The following is a 14,032-nucleotide window of genomic DNA, read 5'->3' on the forward strand; positions in this document are numbered from 1 at the left end:
TCCCAAAGTGCTGGGATTACAGGCTTGAGCCACCGCGCCCGGCCGATTTTTGTTTTTTATTGTTGCTGTTTGTTTGTTTTAATGGTTGCCTAATATTTTATGATGTATATGTAACTAATTTTCTTTATCCAATTCACTGTTGATGGGCACCTTGATTTATCCCATGTCTTTGCTATTGTGAAGAGCACTGCAATGAACACATATGTCATGTGTGTGTCTGTGTGTGTGTGTGTGTGTGTGTGTGTCTTTGATAAAATGAATTATTTTGGGGGAGTATATACCCAGTAGTGAGATTTTTGGATCAAATATTAGTTCTGTTTTAAATTCTTTGAGAAATCTCCAAACTGCTTTCCACCATGGCTGGAGTAGTTTGTGATTTCACCTTTCTCGACTTAAAGTCTCTTTTATCTGGTATAAGTATAGCCATTCCTACTCTTTTTCCCTTTCCATTTGCATTGAATAGCTTTTGCCATCCCTACATTTTTTGGCTTTGCATGTCTTTATAGATGGAGTGATATTCTTGAAGACAGCAACTGTTGGGTCTTATTTTTTTAATCCTTTCAGCCACTCTATAAATTTTAATTGGTTAATATCATCCACTTCTATTCAAGGTTCTTATTGATAGATAAAGAGTTTACTACTGCCATCTTGTAATTTGTTTTCTGTGGGAATTTTTTGGTAGATTCTTTATTCATTTTTTTCTCTATTATTATCCTCCTTTGTAGTAAAGGTTAAGTGATTTTCTCCAGTAATATGTTTGATTCCATGCTATTTATTTTTACTGTATCTATTATAGGTAGTTTTCATGGTTATCAGGCAACTTACAAAAAATTTCTTATAACATGTTATTTGAAACTATCAACAACTTTGATCTCAAAGAAAAGTGTCAAAAGCAAATCCTACGCTTTAATACTACAGCCCTATATTTTGACTTTTGATGCGTCATTTTACTTTTTTTACATTGCCTATCTCTTAACAAATCATTGTAGTTATGTTGTTTTCAATAGCTTTGCTTTTGGTCTTTATAGTTTGATATGTGTTTTACTTACCAAAATTACAGTACTAGAGTTTTCTGAATGTCTCCGCTTTCTTATTTTACTGGTGAGTTTTATGCCTTCAGATGTTTTTTGTGTTACCTGGTAGCATCCATTTTTTTTTTTTTTTTTAGATTGAAGATGTCCCTTTAAAGGTATTGTATGATATATCTAGTTTGATCAATTCCTTCAGCTTTTGTTTATCTAGAAAAGTACTTATCTGTCCTTCGTGTTTAAATAACAGCTTTGCTGGGCTGCAGTATTCTTGGTACACAGGTTTTATTTTCCTTCAACAGTTAGGAGACTACATCTTACTCTCCTCTGGTCTGCAAGTCTGCTGAGTAGTCTGCTGAAAGACATATAATGACTCCATTTCTTGTGTTATGTTTCTTTTCTCCTGCTGCCCATTGAATTTTTTTTTAGTATTTGGATTTGCTAATTTGATTATGATATAACTTGGGTAATTCCTCTTTGTGTTGAACGTAGTTGGTGATTTCTGAGATCCCTATAAGTGGATGATCTTGTCTTTGTCTTCTTTTTCTAGATTTAAAATATTTTCATTATTTCCTTAAATATGTTTTTTAAGCCTTTTCTATTTTAATCTCCTTAAGGAATTCCAATTATATGGGAATTAGTTTACTTGATGGTGTCTCATAAATTTTGTATGCCTTTTTCATTGTTTTTAAATCTTTTTTTCTCCTCTGATTAGATGATTTTATATACTTTGTCTATAAGCTTGCTAATTAATTCCTGTGTGATCAAGTCTCCTGTTGAACCTTTCTAAAGAGGTTTTTATTTAAGCTGTTGTACTACTTATTTCTAAGATTTTGTTTTGTTTTGTTTTTAACTTATTTCTCCATTGAATTTCTCACTTTCATCCTGAATTGATTTTCAAATTTTATTTACTTTTTCATCCATTTTTAAAAATGATTCTTTGATCTTCTTTCAGAGGATGATTCTGATTTCACTGTCAGAAACTTCACAGATTTTCAGCTCTTCTGAGTTCATTACTGGTGCTCTTGGTGGTGTTCCTTGTTTCTTTTGGTGGTCTCATATTTCCCTGACTTTTCACAATTCTTGCATTTTGACATTGATGACAGCCCATTTGTGGAGACAGTCATCTCTTTCAGTTTTTGCTAGTGTTCTTTGGTGGTGTTAGACATTTACTTTCTAGTATCAGAGCATAAATGCTGGCCTTTACTGTTTTCCATTCTGGAAAAAACTTACAGTGATCACCAGAACTAAATCACAGCCCTGGAGCTAAATCATTGTCTTGTCATCATATCTTTGTTTGGGAAAGACAAAGTGAGTGCCACAGCTTAATTATTGTCCTGAACTATATTGCTTCCCTGCTATTGTTTCCCAGTCTGGAGAAGTGTTAAGCAAGCACCGGAACTTAATTCCAAAATTTTGTTTCCAAACCAAGGGAAGGCTCCACCAGAGCTTCTGAGATTTGTGAAAAATCTAGCTAGGGGTTTGGGCCTCCATTTAAATTGTGCCCCCTGAAGTACCTTGACATCAGCTAGTATTTTCAACATGGTTTCCCTGCTGATTGAAGTGTTGAGTAACCACCAAGGTCTGCATACCAGTCACTGTGATCAACATCCTGCTCTTTGTCCCCAATTCATCCCAGGTAGTCTAGACCTCCTTCATTCCCAGTGGTTCCTGTGGGATGGTATCCGTGTGACCTTCCCATGAAGATTCCTAAACAAGCAGGGAGATGGAACATCCTCTCCAATTTCCTCCTCTCACCTTGGCAACCATAAGTCTAAGAAATTATCTGTGAATGGCATTATGCCAGGTTACAGGAGGGGTTGGCACAGACTGAAATTATTATTCTTTTTTTTTTAATGGTTGTAACTTCTCTCAGTTAGGCTTCTCTTTAAAGTTCTGGTGTATTTAGGCTGGTATTCTTGTTTTTGAATTGTTTCTAGTTGTATTGTTTGAGGTTAGTAATACTGGGTGACAGTTCTAATTGGCCATCTCACTGACATTACTTTTATATCCACAGCTTCTGTTTGTTTTTTTATGTTGAGATTCCTAACTTGATTATTTCTTGTATATTTACCATTAGTTCTTTGAAGTATTAATAAAAGCTGCTTCAAAGTATTTTTCTGCTAACTCTAAATTGGAATAAATTTTTATTGACTTTTTTAAACTCTTGCATATGTATCAATTTTTTTGATTGTCTAGTAATCTCTTGGTAAAATTACTAGTTATTAAGTATTGTATGAGCATTGTAGATAATACATTGTAGCAACTCTTGATTTTGTTTTGTTCTTTAGAAGTTTGTTTATTTTTTGCTTTAGAAGGGAATCAGCTTGTCTCAACTCAAACTGTTAACATTATCTCCATCATGGGATGCATAGTTTAGTGTGGTTCTCTGGAAATATCTCTTCTTCTCAGTTTATCCGTAAGCCAATGCTTTGTTTGAGTGGAGGTTATAGTTAGATACTAGAATCCAGTAAAGCTTATTATTTACTGTATGGCTTGTGTTTAGGTTGAGGGAAACTTTTGAAGTTGTTAAAAATTCAAAAATATGGCTAGTATTTTAATTTTTTCAGGCTCTCTAGGATCTTCTGGTGGCATATATAGTTTAGCAGAGAGAAATGTGTAGGGAGTTTCTTAACTCAGCCTAAGAGCTTTTTTTTTTTTTCCCCCAAAATTGTCCCTTTAAAGTTCCAGCTGTTCTTCTCTCTGAACTAAGTCCCCTACCTCTGCCACTAAAACTGTAGGTCTTTGTTGCCTATTTTCTAAGGGGTGAGAGTGTCCCTGGGCAAGAATATCACAAACTCACTTACTGATCTGATGCAGTAGTGCACTATGAATAAACAGTTATACAATTCTTGTGTGCTCAGGTTGATTTCCTAGTGGCCTAAAATTCATGTTTTTATTTTAAAAATTTTATCCCATCTTACCTAAGTTTTATGCTGAGAAGGCATTAATGCCAACATCTTTTCATGTGGCTATAACCAATGTAATATTTTAATTAAACTACCTCTAAATCTCTGCAAATGCCATTCTCTAATCTGTAGCAAAAATCTTCAGTTTTGCTTTTTAAAAAATATTTTTTCTCTACAGAAACATATAAAATATTTTTTCTCTACAAAATTTTTTTTAAAAAGCAAAACCATATATGCTTTATATTATCTATCCTTTGAAATAAAGCATATTTACATATGCTTTATATCTTTTAAGATCTGATATAAATGTTGCTTCTTCTGGGAAGCCTTACTGTATTTCCTTGGAAATATTTACTTGCCTCCTCTTCTGGACTTTCACAGAAATTCATTTATTGTTTGTTTTAACAGATTTCATTCCTCATTATAATTATTATTATGGTTACCTATTGTATGTATTTAACCACTAATAATGTAGATAATTCCTTGTAAGGGACATGTGACTTGTACATCATATGCATTTAATATATGATTGCAGAATTTATGGTTACATGCAACTAATTCCTGACATCTTACAAAGGACATTTCAGTTGCCATGTTTTCTTTAAAACTAATAACTATATGGTTTTTAGTAAATTATTGAAATGCTTTTTCTGGATAATCTTTCCCTGTACCCTTTGGATCCATGTATACTCATATTTACTTCCCATTTCTCTCTATTATTAATTGTATAACTTCATGCATGTTACTTATTTTTTGTACTTTATTTTCTTCACCCAAAATGGAAAATTGATACCACACAGAATTTTTGGAAGGATCATGGAAATATCATGTACAACATTCACTATGTATGCCAGGGACATGATTGGTGCTGTTTAATTTGAACTGTTTTCTGCAATTCAGTGCTGACCATGTTTCTTTCCCAGGCATAGAAAAAGGGAAACTTTAAACCCTCAGCAATGTCATGTTGATGTATGGGAAACACAAGGATCCCAAATTATCTGCCAGGTATCTACTATTGCTGAAGTTCTTTGAAGTATATGTATAGTGAACTCATTGCAGAAAAAATACAGACTCTAAAGCACACTTCTTGTCCTTATGCTAGTTATCTAAGATTGAACATATGTGTTTATGTTTTGTCAGTGACATGTTTAATTACATTATTAACAGACACAATGTTGATGGTAATTTTCTCTAAGATTCCTCAAAGCTCAAAAGCATTGGAAAGAGATTTTAGTATTTCTGTTCCTACTCTGGAAAAATAACCTATAATTTTACATTATAAACACATTGTGCATCTCAAAGATCACTATTATTGCCTTGTTTTCTGATAGTTTTCTCCTCCCATGGACTTGTGTGGGAGGGAAAAGAAGTAGTGAACCTGAAATTCCACCAAATGTGACAGTATGTGGCCAGTAATGTGCCTAATCATATTTGCTTTAACCCTCACAATAAATCTGAAAGACAAATATTATTGTCCATTTTATAGCAGGGAAGATGGTACAGAGAGGTTAGTCCTGTTGCTTAAAGTCACACAGTTTTGAAGAACAGAATTAGGGTTCAGAGTCAAGCCTTTTAAATCTGAAGTTTATGACTCTTCCTCCTAAAACACCACTTATATGAAGGACTTTGAACAAATGATACCATATTGCAGTAGACCCAGCAATAACACTTTGTTTCATGCTGTGCCAAATGACTATCTTTGCAATATATAAAACAATATGACATAACTGTGACATAGTCATTTAAAAATATTTGTAAAGCCACCACAAAAATGCTTTTTATAATTTAAATTGTGAATAATGCCAAGAATGTTAACTCTTGAAATGTTAACTTGTGTGTATACTCATGCTCTGTGCATATTAATATAAGCTTATTTTATATAGATAGATCTAGTACTTTTCAAACGCCATTGTTTTCACTAGATTGAACTGTCATCTGCTTTAATAACATGAAATTCTTATTTCATTGCAGTATCACACACAGCTACGCTATGTTTTTTTGACAAGCTGTATTTTTACTTTACACTTTATTCTTGAAGCTTCAAAAATTGATACCAGCTCTTTTCAAGACAATGTGTTCAACACAGTGGGGTAAAAATACTTTTTCTTCTTATATTATCGAGTAAAATTCTAGGTGATAGAGTTCAAATATAAACTTTGTCTCCACTCATAACTCAGAAGCTTGTGGAATGCCTTGATAGTTTGGCAAAAATGTTAGATTTCATGTAAATAGTCATACTATGTATTCACAAATGCATTCTTATTTTCAAAGTGTCTTTTCTTGTTTGTGTTTCTGGTTTTTAAATATTGTGATTCCTGATTCAAGTATCTGATAAAAACTTTCAATTTTTTAAGTGTATGATAATATTTTTAACTCTATGTCTTTTCACATAAAAAAGGCATAGAAATTTTTCACAGAGTGCAAAGACAGAAGGTTAAGACACATCATCTATGCCTCTAGGACTTAAGTAGAGGCTACATGAATTAAAAATGAACGCCTCCAAAAATGTACATTGTTTCATTAACATCCCTAAATACATACAAATGTGAAATCATCTATATATTTGCATGCCCATACATGTGTATATGTACATGTATATATGTACAATATAATAGCTTATAGGTATATAATAGTTAGGAACACTCACATTTGTCAAGCGATTACTACATGACAGATACAAATCCAGATTTTGTGTGGTAAGAAATTTAAATAATTTAGAAAATCTTCCCTAGGTAAAAATAAAATACAAAATGAGACATACAAAATTAAGTATGAATGTGAATATTTACTTGGAATAAGAAAATAAATCATTTACAGTTACATAGTTTCAAAAGTCTAACAAATCTAAAACATGGACAATTCCAGAAAACTAATACATTTTATTAAAATAGCTCTAAAAATCTACTTTTTTGGTTTTATGTTCTTTGATTATTTCTTCACGTGACAATTATTTTGTCATTTTTTTCTCAAAGGGAGAAGAGAAAGGTAATTCCATCTTTCCTTTAGGATTACTGGTTTTATTTAATGATAGTTTAGAAAAGATTCTCTCAGCCTAATAATTCATCTTTGGTAATGCCATGTAACTTTTCGGATTGTTGTCAACTTTGGAAAAACTTTTACAAAATTTCTTTCATATATTATTGTAAGATTGAGGAGTATTTTAGGTATTTTTGTGCAGTTACTCATCTTCAATGTTCTTTGAATTAACAATACCTATGAAATAATTTGTCATCTCTGTTTCCTTACTGCAGTGGCTTATATCAGCATTTTGTGTTGAATTAATAAAAAAAGAAAAGCAATATTTTTTCGCTATAAAAAAACTTCATTAATTAATTGGGCTCTTAAATTAGTCAAGCCTATATATTACTTGTAGTAAAATCTTTTGCTTAATAAATTGCTGACTTTGGAATGGCCTGAAAATTATTTTAATTCACTTCTCATTGCTACAGTAATTTCTACTGAATTTATATAACAACACAAGCAAACATTGTTTTATTTTGTATTTCACCTAATAAAAGTATATCTTGCTTTGTCAAATATATTTCTGGCAGAAGAACAAAATCCATTTTCACTTGGCATTTAGGAAAAATGAACTTTTTGCTTTTACCGTTTCACATATTATTAGAAGAATTGCTTGCTGGTTTGCTTCTGGTTCCCTAACTTTGTTTTTTCTCCACTATCCACATACTTCTGTTGCCATGGGCCAGAGGACACTTTCTCATATTATGATTCAACCTCTGGTCCCTCTTGTAGAGGTCAAAATTCTGGGTTAGTTTGCAGAGTGAGCTGTAGCAAGAATTTTTCTGGAAGCCATTTTTACACTTTCATGGCTTACATATCTACCATGAATCCCATGACTGACTATGTCTAACCATAAAGAAAATGACTTCTAATCACAAGAGTATACCCCAAGAAATCCAGACAAATTATTGTCCTAACCAAAATTCCCCTTAGCAAAGTTTCCCATATAGTAGATATCACTCCAATGGTATCATAGAAAAGGGAAAGTATAATGAATGAGAAGAGTAAGTGAAAAAAGTTGTAGGTCTTTATTAACTCTAAATAATCCACTTATTTCTTTTCAAAATTTTGCAAAAATCCTAACCCCTTGCCAGGACCCCTCTAGGGCACTTGAAATACATATTATCTTCATGATAAACTTACCCTATTTATAGTTCACATAGAGTATTTTCTTATGTTCTACATAGAATATATTCTACGTATTCCACATAGATTATTTTGTCCAATCCTCATACACATTTTTTGAGGATAAACCGCTTTAGTTTTACAAACAATCATATTGAGGAAGAGAGAGAGAGACTGCATGACTTTCAAAACTATAGCTAGAACCCTGGCAATTTGATTCTGAAGTCTATTTTCTTGTCCCTGCCAGGCATTTTTAATTGCATGGGGAAAAGTGACTTCAGAGCATGTCAGTGGTGATGATTTGCTTTGCATCTGATCAGCTTAACCATTGATTGTGTTAAGCTTCATTTAGATTTAGATTCTCTTCACTCATACAAAACTGAAGTGTGTAACAGCCTGAACTTGCCTTAACCTAGGCAGTCCTTTTGACCATAACAAGCATGAGGACTAGGAAAAATGCAGATACAGAGCTAATTGAATGAAGAGCAGATTCAATGTTGAGATGCATTTTGCTATATACCAATGAAAATCAATAAATTACAGCTGCATCCATCTGCATAGATAAACATAATGAAGAAGATGTTTACCATTAAGAGGAAGTTGTTGAAGTTTGTAAAAAGTATGCTTCCATTTATATAAAGTTCAAAATATAGGCTGTGTGTGTGTGTGTGTGAGAGAGAATAGAGCATGGAAATGAAAATGATAATCACAAAATTCAGGATAGTGGTTGTAGGGTTGGTGGGGAAAGGAGAATAGAATCATAGAAATGAACAAAGGAAACTTCAAAGGTATTGGTGCTGTTTATTTTATTGTTATTTCATAAGGCTTAGAGACATGTTTTAAATATCTTAGATGTTAAATATGTAATTGAAACAATCAACACATTTCAATGGGATTTGAAATAATTAGGTGGGTAGTGGGACAGTTTTGGGCTGAGAAAGACCAAGCCAAAGAAATGTAGGCATAAGTAGCATAATTGGTTGAAATTGGGAGCTTGACAAAAAAGTTTTCTGGCTTGGAGATTCTTATTCTGAGGATATCTTCATGAAAAAGCACATCTAAATGTGGGTCAGAATTTGAGAGAATGGACTCATTGAAATGCCCAAGTGAGGCAGAAGCATCAATGTCCATTGTTCAAGTTGAGTCATATATCCCTAATAGAAAATATATTAGTTTGTTTTCAAGCTGCTGATACAGATATACCCAAAACTGGGAACACAAAGAGGTTTAATTGGACTTACAGTTCCACATGGCTGGGGAGGCCTCTGAATCATGGTGGGATGCAAAAGGCACTTCGTACATGACGGTGGCAAGAGACAAAAATGAGGAAGAAGCAAAAGTGGAAACCCCTGATAAACCCATCAGATCTCATGAAACCCATTCACTCTCAAGAGAATAGCACCTGAAAAACTGGCCCCCATGATTCAACTACCTTCCCATGGGTCCCTCCCACAACACATAGGAATTCTGGGAGACACTATTAAAATTGAGATTTGGGTGGAGACACAGCTAAACCATATCAGAGAATAAAATAAGAATAGCTTTACAATTACCACAGTGCAAATGGCAAGTAGTTGGGGGCAATTTAGGGAACTAGTGAGCAGACATTGCAATGTTTGGCAACATTTCATTTGCTGTCAGAAGATATATCTAAAATGTTTACTATATATCAGAAATAATGCCACGTCCTGTCCTAAGATATTGAGGAAATAGCCACACAGATCCTGTGATTTTTCAGGGGCATAAATTGTATTGCCTTTTAGAAAACGTGCTCCTTAGGAGATGAAAAATAAGACAAAAGCCTAGTTACTGAATTACTGGCACAAATAACAATACCTGGTTTGACAAATTTGTGTTAGGAACTAGAGATCCCTATTACAAGGGAAGTATTGTTACAAACTCAAAAATTGAGAAACTAGAATTTAAGCTAGAATTCTAGTCATTGGTGAACTGGGGTAAGAAGATTAGAGAAGAAACAATAGCAAAATGATAATTGAAGAAGGAAAGCGTCAATATTGAATTTGTAAACGAAAGGCTAGGATTATTTTGTCTACGATTAAAACAAAGTAGAACAGGTTGTCATGAAAGACAGGAAGGACGTAAGTTCTTTTCATTGCTGAGGTTAGTTACATATACATATGCATATACGTGTGTGTGTGTGTGTGTGTGTGTTTATTAATTAGTGTAGGGATGGGAGATTGAAATAATATTGCAACAATGCATTGAAACTAAGTTGGTTCAAAGAAAGGTGAAACTTTGAATTATTCATAAAACAATGAAATAATACCCACAGTGTCAGTAGATACACACACCTCTTCCAGCCCATAGATTTGTTTCCTTGTAACTGTTAAAATAGGCACACTTTTTGTTTATGTTTGGTGATATATGTTCACCTTTTTACATAGTCCATGAAGCAATAATAACAATGTATCCTAGTTTCCAGTACATAGTATGCTAATATTTCCTTTGCACTTTTTTTTTTGTCCACTCTTCACCTCTCTCTACCTTGCTCTGTGGCCAGGGAGGCTAATATGAATGGACTGCATCAGTGAGCATTTTTGCTTCTGGCTTGTCATTGTGTTTGACTAATAAAAACTATTGACAGGCGCTCAAAAGGCAGAAAGATAGTACAAGCAGGGCATTTAGTTTTTAGTTCCCTCCAGCTGGGCCATTTTGGTCTTTACCAAAGCCACAGCTCTTGCCAAGCTACACTATCCAGCAACTACAACTGCGATCATTGGGTGAGAGTAGTTTCTCCTTCCTCTTTCCCCTTCAGGCCTAGAGGAGGCAAGATCTCTTCTGTTGCAAGCCCCAGAGTGCTTCACCAATTCTTGTTGGTCATCTGTAATTTTGCCCACACTTTTTAACAGTTTCTTTACTAAACTCTCCTAAATTACCCATTTGAGGTTAACACCTCTTTTTAGGATACAATCTGATATACAAAATATCCAAATGTTAGTATTTGAATGAAAGTTTTCTTTTCAGATTCAGTGAGATAACAGTCCTGCTTTATTGACCATGGTTAAACCACATGAGATAGCTGAGATAATTATTTGGCTCTGGGGTTGATTTCAACAGGAATGAAGTATAGAATGGGGGTAAAATCATGTACCCCAGAGCCCCTGACTGACACATCAAAAGCACAGGCAAAATTTTACTATTTTTATTTGTATTTCGCTCAATAAAAGGTGAAATGTTTTTATTGTCCATAATTATCCAGGGATAAAATCGCATCCTTTGGAGATAATGCATACGTTTTTGTTGGAAATGTTCAAGCAGAGGCCTAGTCAACATCATCAAGGCCTTCTGAGGAATAGTGCCATATTTGGTAGAATTTGAACTTCATTTGTTCTCAGGTCTCTTCTTGCTCTGTTTTTATTGTTTTAAGGGACAATTTGCATGTCTTTCTAGAACAGGTTACTAAAATGTCAGGAAATGCCTGTAATAATCCTAATCATGGCATGGTATAAATTGAGCCTTTTGAGAATAAAAATCGCATTCTAAAGCAACACATTTGCAAATTTAGAGATAGCGTAATACCTATTTTTAGTACCATTTTTATTTTTTCAAAACAAGAAAGATACAGCACACTTTATTGAAAAATAATAAAGGTCACAAGGTAGAAGATACTTGAAACTTTGCAGGTATTATGGGAAAAGAGAGAAAAGAAACTCATATTTTTATTTCACTAGTACAAAGTCAGTAACTTCATATATCATTTTAATGTATTTATCAGATTAAAAGTAATTTAATATAATTTGTATTTTAATTATATGTAGTTCTTCTTTTCTTTAAAATATGAACTTACTTGATCTTTTATCAACTCTTAAAATTTATATGCCAAATCTAAGAAACATAGAATACAACATATGTTTTGAACAAGTATATTTCTAACTTAATGATTTAGGAAGGAAATGTGCCTTCTCCTGCTGTCAAAACCAGCATTCTTTTTCTAGGTTTATGCAGTGAACCTATGCAAGAATCCAATATCACCTAAATCACTTGGGCATGCTGCCATCAAGTTGAAAATCATATTTTACACAACGGTGCTTGGTGCTTTCTTTCAAAAAACGAGAAAACAATAAATTTGTCTTATATTACGGGGAGAGTCTTAAGAAATACTATCAGTGAAGGAAGTCAGGGTCTGTTCTAGTTGCAGTTGTAAAACTTATCAGCATCTTAACCATTCCAAATGTCCAAAATCAAGAGCAGGTATACAGCTTTCTTTTCGGAGACAGGTTGAAATTTCTCACTGGGTGATTCCCTTTGCTTTCATTAAATGCATCTCTGATATCTTTGGAATTACAACCTTTTTAAACTAAAGTATCTCTGTTCATTATTTAACTCTGAGTCCCTGAAAAGACAGTCTCATGTGATATGTTCTCTGTAGGTGCTAATTTATGATTGGCGTTTTGATGGAGAGCTGTCAGATGGCCTTCTTTCTCCCCTCCTCTTCTACATTGATTTATTGGTAAGAGGAAGCTGCAATTGCAGTGGCAACTTTTTCCATTTAGACTTCACAGATATAGTGCACACCATTTCCAATGATTAAACAGAATGCAGCTGACAGACAGGTTTTCATTACTGAATCATAGAGAGGAGATGACACACTTTTTAATGGCATTATTTTTTCTTTCTTGGATATTTAAGTCACAAGTGAGTACAATTTTGGCAGCTCCATTCTTATCCCCATTTGGACATATAAAAATCTTCCAATTTGGCACCCTAAGTGCCAAATATTGAATGGCAGCTTTAGTTTCAGAGTGATAGATGATCAAAATGAGAGGCCCATTAGAAGTCAAGTGCATTCTGAGAGATGTGGAAGGAAAGCTTCAAGTACTTGCTCAAAGTCTACCTGATACCTGCTGGAATAAATATTGTCTTTAATGACTTTTTACAGAAGAAAATAGGTCAAACATATTTTAACACACAGATAAGCAGGGTAGGATTGACAATAGATCTTATGCCAACCCCAAACCCTATTCTTCAGTCTATTTTTGTTTCTGCTTAAGTGCTTTTAGCCACTGGCAGGGCTAACAAATGTTTTCACCTAAGATGGAGAAATGCAGAATTTAGTAGTACATGTCTATGGCATTCAATTGATTTTACTCAAGTCAAGTTAATGGAATATGATCTAAGATCATGAGAATTGAATTCAATAAAAGTGATCCCTGGGTTTCTGTTGATGGCTGGAGTGTCATTGCTCAGCAAACCTATACAACATGATTTTATATATCTAAGTTTAAGGGGCTGTTCTTGAAAAATAACCTGTTATCTTTAACCAGCTGCAGCTTCCAAATGATTTTCTTAGACAGCTGTTTTTCCAGATTGATTTCACAAGTAGGCCTTCTTATTTTTTATATCAGGATAGGAATAGTAAAAGGCCACTGACAAAAGTTTTAATGCACAAATTTCAGAAATTATAATTCACCAATACAATTACACTGAACCTTCCGAAGCATCTGCTATAGGCAAATTGTCTGCTATGTACTGAAACGAAAGATAACCATTTGAACTGGATAAACAGCTTCTTTACTCAAGGAGAAAATTAATAATGTAGTATTAAAAAAATAAGATGCATAATAAATGTATAACCCACAAACTATATTATCCCACAGGAAAAAAAAGTGGTTTTCACATATCCACAAACCAACTCTCCCAAACTCACCCCTTTCTGTGAGGGTCAGAGAAAATTTCACAAAGAAAAGAGCCTTGACCTAAGCCCAAAGATATAAGAACATGTAGGTTCACAAAGGCAGTTTTAATTTATGTGAAGGTAACCAAGTTGCAGTGATTAACTGGAATACTTTAATAGTAATACGCATGAATATGGGTTTTTATAAGAAAAATTTGCCCACATCAGTCCATCCAGAGATGCACACAAATATTGCAGCTATTTCCTTTCAAGAGCTTAGTCATGTAAGAAGGTAGTAAACAAAGTTTTGTCCT

This window comes from Colobus angolensis, unplaced genomic scaffold (assembly GCF_000951035.1).
Source record: "Colobus angolensis palliatus isolate OR3802 unplaced genomic scaffold, Cang.pa_1.0 Scaffold158, whole genome shotgun sequence".
In the NCBI taxonomy this organism is placed as follows: domain Eukaryota; kingdom Metazoa; phylum Chordata; class Mammalia; order Primates; family Cercopithecidae; genus Colobus; species Colobus angolensis.